Source organism: Ochotona princeps, chromosome 25 (assembly GCF_030435755.1).
Source record: "Ochotona princeps isolate mOchPri1 chromosome 25, mOchPri1.hap1, whole genome shotgun sequence".
Classification (NCBI taxonomy): Eukaryota; Metazoa; Chordata; class Mammalia; order Lagomorpha; family Ochotonidae; genus Ochotona; species Ochotona princeps.
Genome location: NC_080856.1, coordinates 4876299 through 4888588, shown reverse-complemented (window position 1 = coordinate 4888588; position 12290 = coordinate 4876299). Strand labels below are relative to the sequence as shown.

Genomic DNA, 12290 nt, shown 5'->3' with positions numbered 1-12290 from the left:
GCAGGCAGCAGCCTCTGTGTCCACGCAGCCCTAGCACACAGTCGTGACCCAACAGCCAGTACTCTCGGCCACCACTCTGGCATTGGGTTAAGCACCATCTCATTTTGTCCTCCTGCCCCTGACTGGCAGGAAATCATACTATCAATGCCTCCATTTGGCAGATAAAGAAATGGATACTTCAAGGCTGCAGGGGATCATGTGTAAACTTGTCCCAGATCACATGTAGTAACAGCAAAGCCAAGGTGGGGAATGCGACACCCATGCTCTTAACCATTTGACTCCATCATACTACACTATCCTGGGGAGTAAGGAAATTTGCCTTTCACTAATGCATTCATGCTAACATTCTTATTAAACACATAATACAGCCTCTTCTTTGAATCATAGTCTTTTCCCTTTTTTTACGATTTATTTATTCTCATTTGAAAGAAAATTTTACAGAGAGAAGGAAAGGCAGAAATATCTTCCATCTGCTGGTTCACTCCTCAAGCAGCCACAAAGGCCAGAAGTGAGCCAATCCAAAGCCAGGAGCTAGAGGTTTCTCCCAGGTCTCTAACGTGAGTGCGGGGTCCCAAGGCTTTGCCAGCCTCTACTGCTTTCCCAGGCCACAAGCAGGGAGCTGGACAGTAAGTAGAGCAGCCAGGACATGAACCAGTGCCCATATAGAATGTTGGTATTTGGAAGTACAGGATTAACAAATGGAGCCATTGTGCCAGCCCAAAACCATAGCCGTTTTTGTTTTTTTTTTTAGATTTATCTATCTTTATTGGAAAGTTCTCGTTTACATAACGAATGAGCAACAGAGAGAGAGAGAGAGAGAGAGAGAGATCTGTCCTCCAGTTCACTCCCTTAGTGGCTGTGACAGCCAGAGCTGAGCTGATCTGAAGCCAGGAGCTTTTTATGGGTCTCCCACACAGGTGCAGGGTCCCAAGGCTTTGGACTGTCCTCCGCTACTTTCCCAGGCCTCACGCAGGGAGCTGGATGGGAAGTGGAGCAACTAGGATACAAACCAAACCAGCACCCATATGGGATCCAGACACATGCAAGGCATTCGGCCACTAAGCTACCACGCTGGGCCCATCATAGCCTTTCTTAAAAGACACATTGCAGGTGGGAGGGAAATTCAGGCAGAACGGAGGCAGGGTGGTAAGTAGCATTATGCTTCTAGTCCAGTAGAGTGAAATAGGTAAATCTGTTCACCTTACATAAATAAAGTATTTTTAACTTTAAAGAATATATTAAAAACAAAACAAAAAGAGCCACATTCCAAAATTACTTGGAAATTCAACATCACTAGAAGCCATGGATTATGTGAATATCATGATTAAATACATTTTCAAAAAAAGATTGTGTTTGAATTCATTTGAATTTCTGACTGACTCAAATTTCTACGGTGGAGTGTACACTGAAAGTTCTTTTTTCTGTCAGTAACATATTATTAATAGATAAGATTAACTACCATATGCTAACAACTGTTCTGAGAACTTTTTACTTACCACTTGATACTGATTTAATCTTTATAAGAATCCCATGAGATAGTGCTTTTTTTCTTTAATGATTCATTTTTTTTTTATTTCAAAGGCAGACTTCGAGAGAGAGATGTTTCAACTGCTGATTCACTCCCCAGATGGGTACAACAGCTAGAGCTGGGCTGATCCAACACCAAAAGCCAGGAGCTTCTTCCAGCTCTCCTATGTGAGCACAGGGCCCCAAGACTTGGGCTATCTTCTGCTTTTCCCAGGCACATTAGCTGGGAGCTGGATCAAAAGCAGAACAGCCAGGACTTGAACTGGCATCCACAAGCAATGCCTGTGCCACACAAAGCGGCTTTACCTGCCATGCCACAGTGTCAGTTCCTGGTAGCTAACTTCTTGCAGTATGACCCATGTTCTGGTTATATGCCACTGTCCTATTTGGTTATATGCCACCATTCCTAAGACTAAAGTTCTTCAACACCCTTCCAGCTTAATTTAAGGGACTGTAGCACAGGAAACAGGAATGTCTGTCGCCACTTCAGGCTTCAGTGAAATTGTCAAATTTCCAAAGTAAATTACTAGCACAGGAGGCTAGCATCATAGTATCACTTATAAAATGGGCATCCCATATGGATGCCAGCTAGGATCCCAGCTGCTTCACTTCTTTATTTTTTTCTAAGATTTATTCTTATTGGAAAGGTAGATTTTACAGAGAGAAGGAGATGCAGAGAAAAGTATGTTACATCTTCTGGTTTACTCCCCAAGTGGCTGCAATGTCTGGACCTGAGCCAATCCAAAGCCAGGAGCCAGGAGCTTCTTCCGGGTCTCCCAAATGGGTGCAGGGTCCCAAAGATGTGGGCCATCCTTAACTGTTTTCCCAGGCTACAAGCAGGGAGCTGGATGGGAAATAAAGCAGCCAGGACATGAACCATCGCTCACATGGGATCCTGGTGTGTGAAAGGTGAGGATTTAGCCATGAAGTCATTGCACTGAGCCCTGATCCACTTCTAATCCAGCTCCCTGCTACCTCACCTGGGAAAGAAGCAGAGCAAGGCCCAAAAGCTTGTGTTCACAAAATCCATTCGAAAGCATTAGATGAAGCTCCAGGGTCCTGGCTTTGGTCCAGCCCAGCCATTAGAGTCATTTGAGTGAACCGGTGGATGAAAGATCTTTCCCTGTCTCTTCTTTTCTCCCTCTAACTCTGCCTTTCAAACAAATACGTCTTGAAAAATACAGACACTAATACAGTGACCTGGAATTCAAGGATTTGGGCAGGTGGAACTGGACAAGCCCCTGTCTGGATGTATGTCTCCAGATGCCTGGAAGAGTCACCGTGAGCAGGGGAGGTCACCTTCACTCAGCCCCAAGGGGCACAAAACCTTGCTCTCTCCCTGGGCAACTGTCCCTTACTATCCAGTTTATAAATGAGAAGACAAATATTGCTTTTTGGATCTATGTAAAGATGTAAACCCTAAAACGATTTGAAAAGCAAACTCTAGGGGCTGCCATTGTGATGTAGTGGGTTAAACTACCACCTGCAGGGCCAGTATCCTATATGGGAACTGGTTCAAGTCCCAGATGCTCCACTTCCCAACCAGCTCCAAGTCAATTCACCTGGGAAAGCAGCTGAGGATGGCCCAACCATGTAGGTCCCCCCCTGCACCCACACGTGACATCCCAAAGAAACTCCTGGCTTTGCCCTGGTCCAGCCCGTGTTACTGTAGGCATAATGGGAATAAATCAACAGGTAGAAGCTCGCTCTCTCTCTCTCTCTCCCTGTCTCTAGAACTCTGTCCTTCAAATAAGTAAAATAATTATCTTTAAAAAATTATAAAATCAAAACCATGCTTAATTAAATGCACCTCAAATGCAGCATGGTATGGATTACGTTAATTATTGAGTATGACATGCTTAAAATTTTTATTATATATAAAAAAGCCTTGTATTATAGGGGTTTTTTTTTTTTTTTCAGTTACAAGAAGCCTTGAGGATTCACTATGCTTGTGCGTCCTCTGAGGTGGGGTTGGGCACAGTGCTTCAGGTGCCATTTTGGAGTGTCTGGGTTTGAGTGCCAGCCTCATTGCCATCCAGCTGCCTGGCAGTAGGTGACAGTTCGCAGAGCTGGTCCCTGCCACCCACATGGCACACACATTGAGTTCTCAGCTCCTGGCAAATACACTTTAAAAACTTACTAAATTCTTCTCAAAGGAAAAAAATCATCTACAAGAGACAGACACCAAGAGGGTGAGCGCTGCTGAGGGTTTCCCAGAGAGAGGAAAGGAACTCAGCCGCCTGCGTTTGGGTCCTGTGGCAGCTCACAGGACCTTAGACGGGGAGCTTGCACTTGAGCAGCTCACTGTGCATTTCCGATCAAGCACCTTGAAATAAGACTGGAGCTGCTCTTGCTGCTGCTGCGCTCCTGGCCGGCTGCGTGACCCCAGGCAAAGCCTCGGTGACCCTGTTTCTCCAGGACTTCCCGGGCTGTTGTGAAGCTGAAACAAGTTGCGCACGGCCAAGTGGCCCACCAGCTCGACTTTCCTAGTGCAGTCAGAACACACGGGCTCATTCTAGCTGTCGGCTCTTCTCTTACTGAGGCAAGAGCCATTCAAATCCTGTGGCATTTTAAAACAAAAGTTGTTTTCTTATCCTTAAGTACATGCAATAATCCAACAATATGCCGTCAAGGTGTACAAGGCTACTTTCTATAAATAGCTAAGAATAATTAACCGGCTGATGGTCTGTAAATGAGAATCGCTGGGATGCCGCGGAAGTCTTCATTTAAGTGGCATCAGCACGCATCCTGGAATATTATTTACACCTGCCAGAGTTCATCATGGCAACTTAATTACTGCTAGAGTCACCAGCCCCTCTGGGGCCAGTGTTGCCAGGGACCTGGAAGCTGAAGGCTCAACTGTTTTTGCAAAAGCCCACGTCCTGCAGCTGCCTGCTGGGCTGCTGTGTGAAGACCCCACAGAGACACCACACACACACACACACACACACACACACACACACACACACACGCATACTTCTCACTCCAGACTGGATCCTCAAGCAGTAGAGACACAGACCTTCCCTCCTCGGGCCTAGGAAGGGGATTTTTCTCTGACTACTTTCTGCTTCAAAAACTTAAGAGGATCCCAGTAAGGAGAGCCCGCAGGCCCGTGTTGGGTAAGTGAGAGAGGGAGACGGGGTGGTCGTCTGCAGTCACGTGCTCATTCACTTTGAGGGCACCTCACAGGCTGGGTAGAGACTCACAGACCAAGCGCAGCGGAACTCTCCATCAGCAAAGCTGCCTCCCAGCCCCGGAACCTCTGCGCATCCAGGCACGTACCTCATGCACAGCGTTTGTATCTTCATCGTGGCAGAGGCTGGGGTGGAGTGACGGAAGGAGACAAAGAGGAAGGGACAGAGGAGGAACTTGCTATTCCTGTACCTGACTCCTGCTCGCCCTTCTGTAAAGGTAGAAATGCCAGAAATGAAGAGACCAGGTGACATGCCAGACCTGCTGCTGGGCAGCCCAAGAGACACTGTGCACACAGCAGGGGCTCTTGGCCCAGCCGCCTTGCTTAAGAAGGTAACTTAAGCCTAGAGGCTTAAGTCCTCACCTTGAACGCCCCAGGATCCCATATGGGTCCCGGTTCTAATCCCGGCAACTCCACTTCCCATCCAGCTCCCTGCTTGTGGCCTGGGAAAGCAGTCGAGGACACACACAGACCCCTCACAGGGCAGCACCCCAAAATGATAACAATGTCTCTGCGTGGCCACCAGAGTGACAGCCGTGGGGCTGGGGAACCTCAGCCTCCCGGTGTATTCTTCAATGAGGACTGGCCTGGGATGTCTTGGTTACATCATCTACCCTGTTCTTCTCACTAATCTGTGTTAGACCTCTGCGGTTCTCCTTCCTCTGGCGGAGGGAACCCCTGCTCCCACGGCGGAGGAAAGTAGAAAACCAGGGTTTGGGTTGAAACGGGGGTGGGGGGATTGTTCTCTCTGAATGAGACAATGATGGCAAAACTAGGCACAACTGAGTCACCTTCACCGAACCCCAGGAGAACCTGGCAACGGGGAGCTGAGCCTGGCACACACCATGGCTGCATGGCTTTCTTCAGAGAGAGAGAGAGAGCTGGAGACAGACTTACTCTGAACCCAATTAATTCAAGACCCAGTGGTCTTCTCTATTTGAATCTTCCCAGGACTGAAACTGTTACGAATCACCATTTCTATGCTAAGATGTTTGATTTCTTCTGATTTCCAAACATAAATGATGCCACTTTTAGCTTCTCACAAATTTAGGAAAACATGAATGCAAGCCTAGAATGCATGGCTGCCTTAGAATATACTCTCACACAATCTTGCACGTCAAAGCACTGGCAAAGCAAACCTTTTTCCAATTCTGTGGCAGGAAGTGGGAGGAAATATCACTGGGTATTAAAATGTCAACTTTTCATTGAATAAAACCTGAAAATGGAAAGACTCTCACACAAGTATGGAAAGATAATACTGTCCGTGCGTCACCTATGTGAATTTTACTGTTTGCTTTTTTAATGGGAAGAAATTTTTTAAAAGGTGGCAAAAGAGGCACAAAAGAAAGGGGGGGAGCTGGCATCTTTTTCTGACTCCCACAATCCTACCAACCTCTGCCTGTTCCCCAGACTATTGTAGGGATAACAGGAAGGATCAGACGCTCACGGTGAAGCAGCCAGGTGGAATCCCACATTTGTGCTCCATGCCAGGCACTGCTTCGAAGCCCACTGATCATGTTGACATCAGATACTTTTAATGGATCTTGCCATCAGAAGTCCTTTTAATAGAGATTTTCATCCTGGCTTTATATACTTTAATGAATATTTACAAATCCATTTCCAAATCTGAGTCCACTTCACAAGGAGCACTGCCTGGAAGCTCCAACTAATGGAAGCATCACCGGGTTAGCCAGTCGGTCACGCTCCCAAGCCCACTTCCAGCTCCACAGACTGAGGCTGTCTGTGGGCAGGAGGCGCTCAGGGGGAGCCCCATCGGAGACATAATCAGAAATGTAACTCTTGCAGAACTCTATGGATGACGTGTCAGACCCAGCAGACACACTCATAACTCAGCACTGGGAAGCAAAAGGATCTTCCTAACAGCATGGAACAGTCTAGAAGGGGATCTAGCAAAAGCAAAATCAAGGAAATATTTGTGTCTGTTCTTTAATAAACACCTTCCTGCTTTTCAGGACTCACCAGGCAGTCACAAAGTACAGACATCAGCCAGGAATCCAGAAGGCAGACATGGGCACCCCCGGGGAGAAAAACCCAGCTGCGAAAATCCTGATGTGTTGCTACCACGACAAATGGGCAGAATCTGAGCCACGACTTGCCAATCCAACAGTAGTCACATTTGTCTGACTCTGGGGGGAGGGAGGCAGAGGGGAGCTGTCGCCAGTGTTGGGTCCCAGTGGTGCCTGCTCTAGACAGAAGCCCCGACACTGGGCACTGTTCTTTGGGCAGGATCCTTTCACAGCAGGCACATCACAGCGGCGGCTTAGAATCATTGATTGTATCCTTCATGAGACAGGTTTCAAAATACGCAGTGCCACAGGGAATTATTTCAGACTCATTTTGAATCCTCAGTCTGGCAATGTCACACAGGCAAAATGTGGGGTAGCATATGTTTTCAGGCTTCTCACAGCTGTCGTCGTGGAAGCACAGACAGCTTTAGTTCAGCCGACGTACTCATTTGCTGCAAATAAAGGGCTGAATAAATACCCATTTGTGTGCACCCAACACGCGTTTGTCTCTGTGTATGTGCAGCGTTTCTGTTTGCAAAGTGCTTTCCGGTTGCGTGGGCCGCTCATGCACACGGCATTCCTGCAAACAGCATTTGCTGCATGGACAGCCAGGAGCGCTGTCACGCTGAGATGATGTCACAGGCTGGAGAGCTGCACCTCTGGGACCTGTAACTGCGTGTGCTGAGCAGGCGAGGTGCGGCAAAAGGCAGCTGCAGCCAGAGGTTTGTAAGTCATCATTTCTTGTTCTAGGGGAATGTTCCTGGGGAGCCCTTGTTATATGGCGCAACCTGTCCTGCTTGGCAACAGGAAAGTAACATGGGTCTCCATTTTATGATTCTTTTCTCCTAAGCTACTTAAGGTAGTTTTCAGGTAATAACTCACAAATCGCCCTCACATCTGTGTGATATGTGTCTGTGGCAGATATATCCTTCATTTTCACAATAAGGAAGAAATTGAAGCAGAATCATTGAACAATCTGAAGCCTCCCCTAGCTCCCGGCCAGCAGGTTGATTTAGTCACAGACCATGCATCTTAAGTTCAATGAAGAGCATTTTGATGGAATAGACTTGAAACCTGCTCATTTACCAGCAACAAGACTAACAAGCAATTATATGCGGTTAAATCCGAAGCAAAGCTTTTTGCATTAACGATTACCTATGAAGACTCTAGCAGCAACAGGGTCGGGTTATTCTTCACTGAGGAGCCCACCCAGACTGTCTTCTTGGTGAAGGTATGCTTCTTGAAATATTTTTCAACTGTAGTTGAAAAATGGAAGCCCCCTTTCTTTTTGCACCAGAAAATGTTTCTCTCATAAAATCTTTAAAATGTTGTGAGGGAAAAAAGCAGAAAAAAAAAAAGAAAAAAATGGTGCATCCACTTTCCACAATGTGTAATTCGCCAGGGACCCCTTTGCATGTGGGCGTGCTCATTCATTTGGCTTTCCAGCCCTCTCAAGGATCCAAGCGTAAAACGGAGCCCTTGGGAACAGCGCGCAGTTTGGCAAGGAGCCCTGGGGACTGCAAGGTGACACATTAGCCTCACCGACAGACAGAACACAAAGAGATTTTAGCGCTGAAGTCTAGACCACAGTGTTACTAATGCAGAAATAATTCCGTGTAAGTAACCAATAGACCATTGGCACCAAAATGTCATTCATTTCCCTTAACTGCCTCTACTCCATGGAAAAGTAAATGCAATTGGGTAGAAATTGCTTTTCAGTGAGTTGAGTCTACGCTTAGGAATTCGGGGCAAGGGACTGAGCGTCCATCTCATCTCCTTAGGCCTGATACCAAGAACTTACCATTTGAAAACACAACAGAAAGTTCATGCGGTGGCTTCTTGAGTTGAATTAGAGAAGATTTCAGCAGAATTATGTACCGAACAATGCTTTTTCAAGCCATTAATCAGGGACACAAAAGTGTCACCCTGACTTTTTCTCTATTTGAACTTCACTTCCATCTCAAGTTTTTGATCTTCTCAATAGCCGGGAAGTTAATCCCTCCTACTTAAATTAGTTAGAATGAGTGCTTCTTCGGTCATGGAATAAGATTAGGCAAGCATGCCCTGACATTCTCCTGGGCTGGCAGCAAGGCAGGTGCCTCAGTGTTGGGAAGAGTGGAAGCTTCTCCCCATGCATCCTGTCAGGGCATCACCACCTGCTCGCGTTTGCTCATCAGCTCCGTCTCGCTTGCAGTCCTTGCTGCCATAGTGTTTAGGCGTGTGAACCTCTGAATTCATGTGCTGGAAACTTTAATTTCCAAAGTCATGCATCAGTGGTATGTGATAGGCTCCTTTAGGAGGAAGTTAGTGTCAGATGAGGCCATTAGGTGGGGACGATTAGCAGGGTGAGCAGCACACTCAGGCTGTCTCACCTGAGCTGGCCCCCTTCACATCATGATGCAGCCAGGGACCCTCATTAGATGCCAGCGCCACACTTCCCTGCCTCCAGAATTCTGAACTAAATTAACCTCAAGTCTTTATAAACCGCTTCATCCATGAGATTCAGTTACACCAGCAGAGAACGGACACATTCACGTGCACGCATCACTCCAGCTTGGCCTCTATTTGCCATGCTGCTCTGGCAGACAGGGACTCCTCCCAGCACCTCTCAGTGTGCCCAGCAGCCCCACAAGGACACCGACGATTCCTGTAGGCTCTCCATTGAGTTGCAGGAGCCAAGAGCCAGCAGAGCCCTTCTCGCTCAGACCTGCCTGCTTGCCCACTCTGCTTGGATGTGGCTGACACATACCCAGGAGGCTTGCTGCACCCTCAGGCACGGGTCTGCCCTACTTTTGTAGCTCTCCACGTCAACCTGAGCTGACTTTGGTCTTCACCCAGTGCTAGATTGCTTCCAAGCAAGGACTCTAGAATCAATGTGCCTGATGCAATTCCGGGTCTGCCATTTCTAATGGAATGATTTTAAACCTTTCATGTGGCTTCTCTGTACCTCTGTTCTCATCTACAAAACAGGATCTATCCCAAAAGATTGTTGAGAAGAGTAAAGGGACTAAGATACATAGACAGAATAATGTTTGGAGCATAGAAAATACTATAGGGGCTGAATAGCATCATTGCTGATAAGCCACAGTAGAGCCTGGGAAAGGGGTGTTTCTTCTAGAACCCTATCAGCTTCCACCTCCCAACTTTTAGGAGAATCAGCTGTCCCTTCGTGCTATCATTCCAGACCTAACATTTATTGTACGGATATTGCACCTTTTGGAACTCAGTGTAGTTTTTCTCTTTCAAAAACCTCAACTTCTCTCATTTAAGTTCTTGACTTTGACCTCAACACCAAGAAGCCATTGAAGTATGGGAAAATAAAAGTCAAGAATTCTTTTTCTCCTGTGAAGTTATACAGGTGTGTGAGGCAAAAAGACTGAAAAAGCCAGAATTTCCTCTCTCTCTCTCTCTCTCTCTCTCTCTCTCTCTCTAATGAGCAAATGAAGCCTCTGCTGTTTTCCTTTCTGTTCTCTAGTCTCTTCACCACCATGAAAAATCTTTACAAGAGCTTGGTCTGAACCGCACAAATTCCAAACTGGTATAGAAATGCCACACTGTGTCCCGTACATATTCAGTGATTATCAATTTTTTAAATGAAGAAAAAGAAATGATGAATGGAGGGAAGAATCGGGATAGTCCAAAACCCCTCGGGGAGTCGCTGGTGCTCAGGTTGCTGCTTACTCATTTCTGTTTGTTTGCTTGTTTGTTTGTTTGTTTTGTTTTCTGGCACCTTCTCCCTCCTTTGGCCCTCTTTTCTCTTCCTGCTTCCCCCTAAGGGGGTGGGGGGAATAGAGACTTTCTTTAATAGTAGGCAGCTGAATCTAACTTACAATACTCCCCCCAAACTGGTCTTCAACACCTTAGATTCTCACTCCGGAAGTATTTCCTCTGACCTCTGCTTCAGGTGTTTCCAGAAATCATGAGAGTAATTCAACACTAACCAATGGGGCTGGTGCTGTGGCACGGCAGGTAAAACCTCTGCCTTTCTACGTCAGTGTCCAAATGGGTACTGGTTCAATCCCCACTGCTCCACTTCCAATCCAGCTCCCTGCTAATGGCTTGTGAAGCAGTGAGAGATGGCCCAGCTGTTTGGACTGTCCCCATTCACCTGAGAGGCCCAGAAGCTCCTTGGTTATGTGGCCAGAGTGGAATGAATTAGCTGTTGTGCGGTTGTTGCCTCTGTAACTCTGGCTTCCAAAAAAGATAAATAAATGTATCTTTTTAAAAAATCACTAACAGGATTGAAGCCAAAGTTAGCTTGGTTTGGCACTGGGGGCTTGAGGCGGCTCCACACTGTGCCCATCGTGGCCTCCCCACCTTCAACTCGCATTGGGGAGCTCCTGCCAGCTGCACCCACCCAACCTGAGCCCCCTGCCCTCGGGCCCCCCACCCACCCCACCACCCCAGCCAGGCTCCCACTCCTCAGAGGGTTCCTCACCACTTTTGCAAGGCCCAGGTCCCCATCAATGCCAGCCATGGTGGAGAAGGGCCCTGAGGTCCCAGAGCAGTGCCAAGGGAGGAATAGTGTGGCCACCTCGGCCACCACTGCCCCCAACAATGGTCAGAATACAAGTTGGGCGGCTGTGGTACCCAATGGCCACAGTGCACCAACTCCTGGGAGGAAGGCAGCTCAGGCTCCTCGAGCGACAACTTACACGATGGCATGATGCCGCCCACCAAACTAGCAAGACGCAGTCAAGAGTGAGACCATCTTGGCATGCTGGTATGGTCACCTGGTTAGAATCTGTCCAGGCAAAACTGGACGAGTGCGTCGCCACTGCCAACAAGAAGCACGGCTACAACACAGAGCCTGCTCTTGGGATGCTCTTTAGGCATAAGCATAATGTTGAAAAGTCCCTGGCAGGTCTTCCCAACCACACCCCGTTCCCAGACAGGTGGGCTGTTGAAGATAGTCTTATTTGAGCAAGCCTTTAGCTTTCACGGAAAGACATTTCCTGGAATTCAGCAGATGCTTCCTGATAAATCCATTGCAAGTCTGGTGAAATTTTACTACTCTTGGAAGAAGGCGAGAACTAACACCAGTGTGATGGATCGCCACGCATGAAAACGGGAGGAGAGGAGGAGGAACCAGAAGAGATAAACAGAAATAACCCCATTGACACTGAGCTTGATCAAAATAAGGAAAACAAAAAAGAGGTACCCCCTACTGAGACAGTCAAAAAAGAAAAACGGCACACAGGCTAAAAACCGGGCCAAGAGGAAACCTTGGAAAGGCGTGTTTCGTTCTCCAGAGGGTGTGGAGACTGTTGTCGGCTTGCCACGGTGCTGAGGCAGCTGGACAGGGAACTGGTCTCCATGGGCTTTTCAAGCCATCTCAGATGTGACTGGGAACAAATCAGTAATCCAAGCCAAAAACTTTTTTGTAAATTAGTGACACCACTTCAACCCAGATGAAGCTTCCCAGGAATGGGAAGCAGAACACGGGAGAGAGCAGTCCAGTGGACTCAGGACTCAGTGAGTGGCCACATCCCCGGGGACATGCCAAGACGCTTGAGGAGGACGGCAAGGCGGCTTCTGTTCTC

The 12290-nt window shown here is 47.5% G+C and overlaps 1 pseudogene; it reads left to right on the top strand.

Moving 5' to 3' along the window:
• The first annotated feature begins 11213 nt into the window (after positions 1–11213).
• On the top strand, positions 11214–12037 carry LOC101517424 (REST corepressor 1-like; annotated as a pseudogene).
• Positions 12038–12290: the final 253 nt, after the last annotated feature.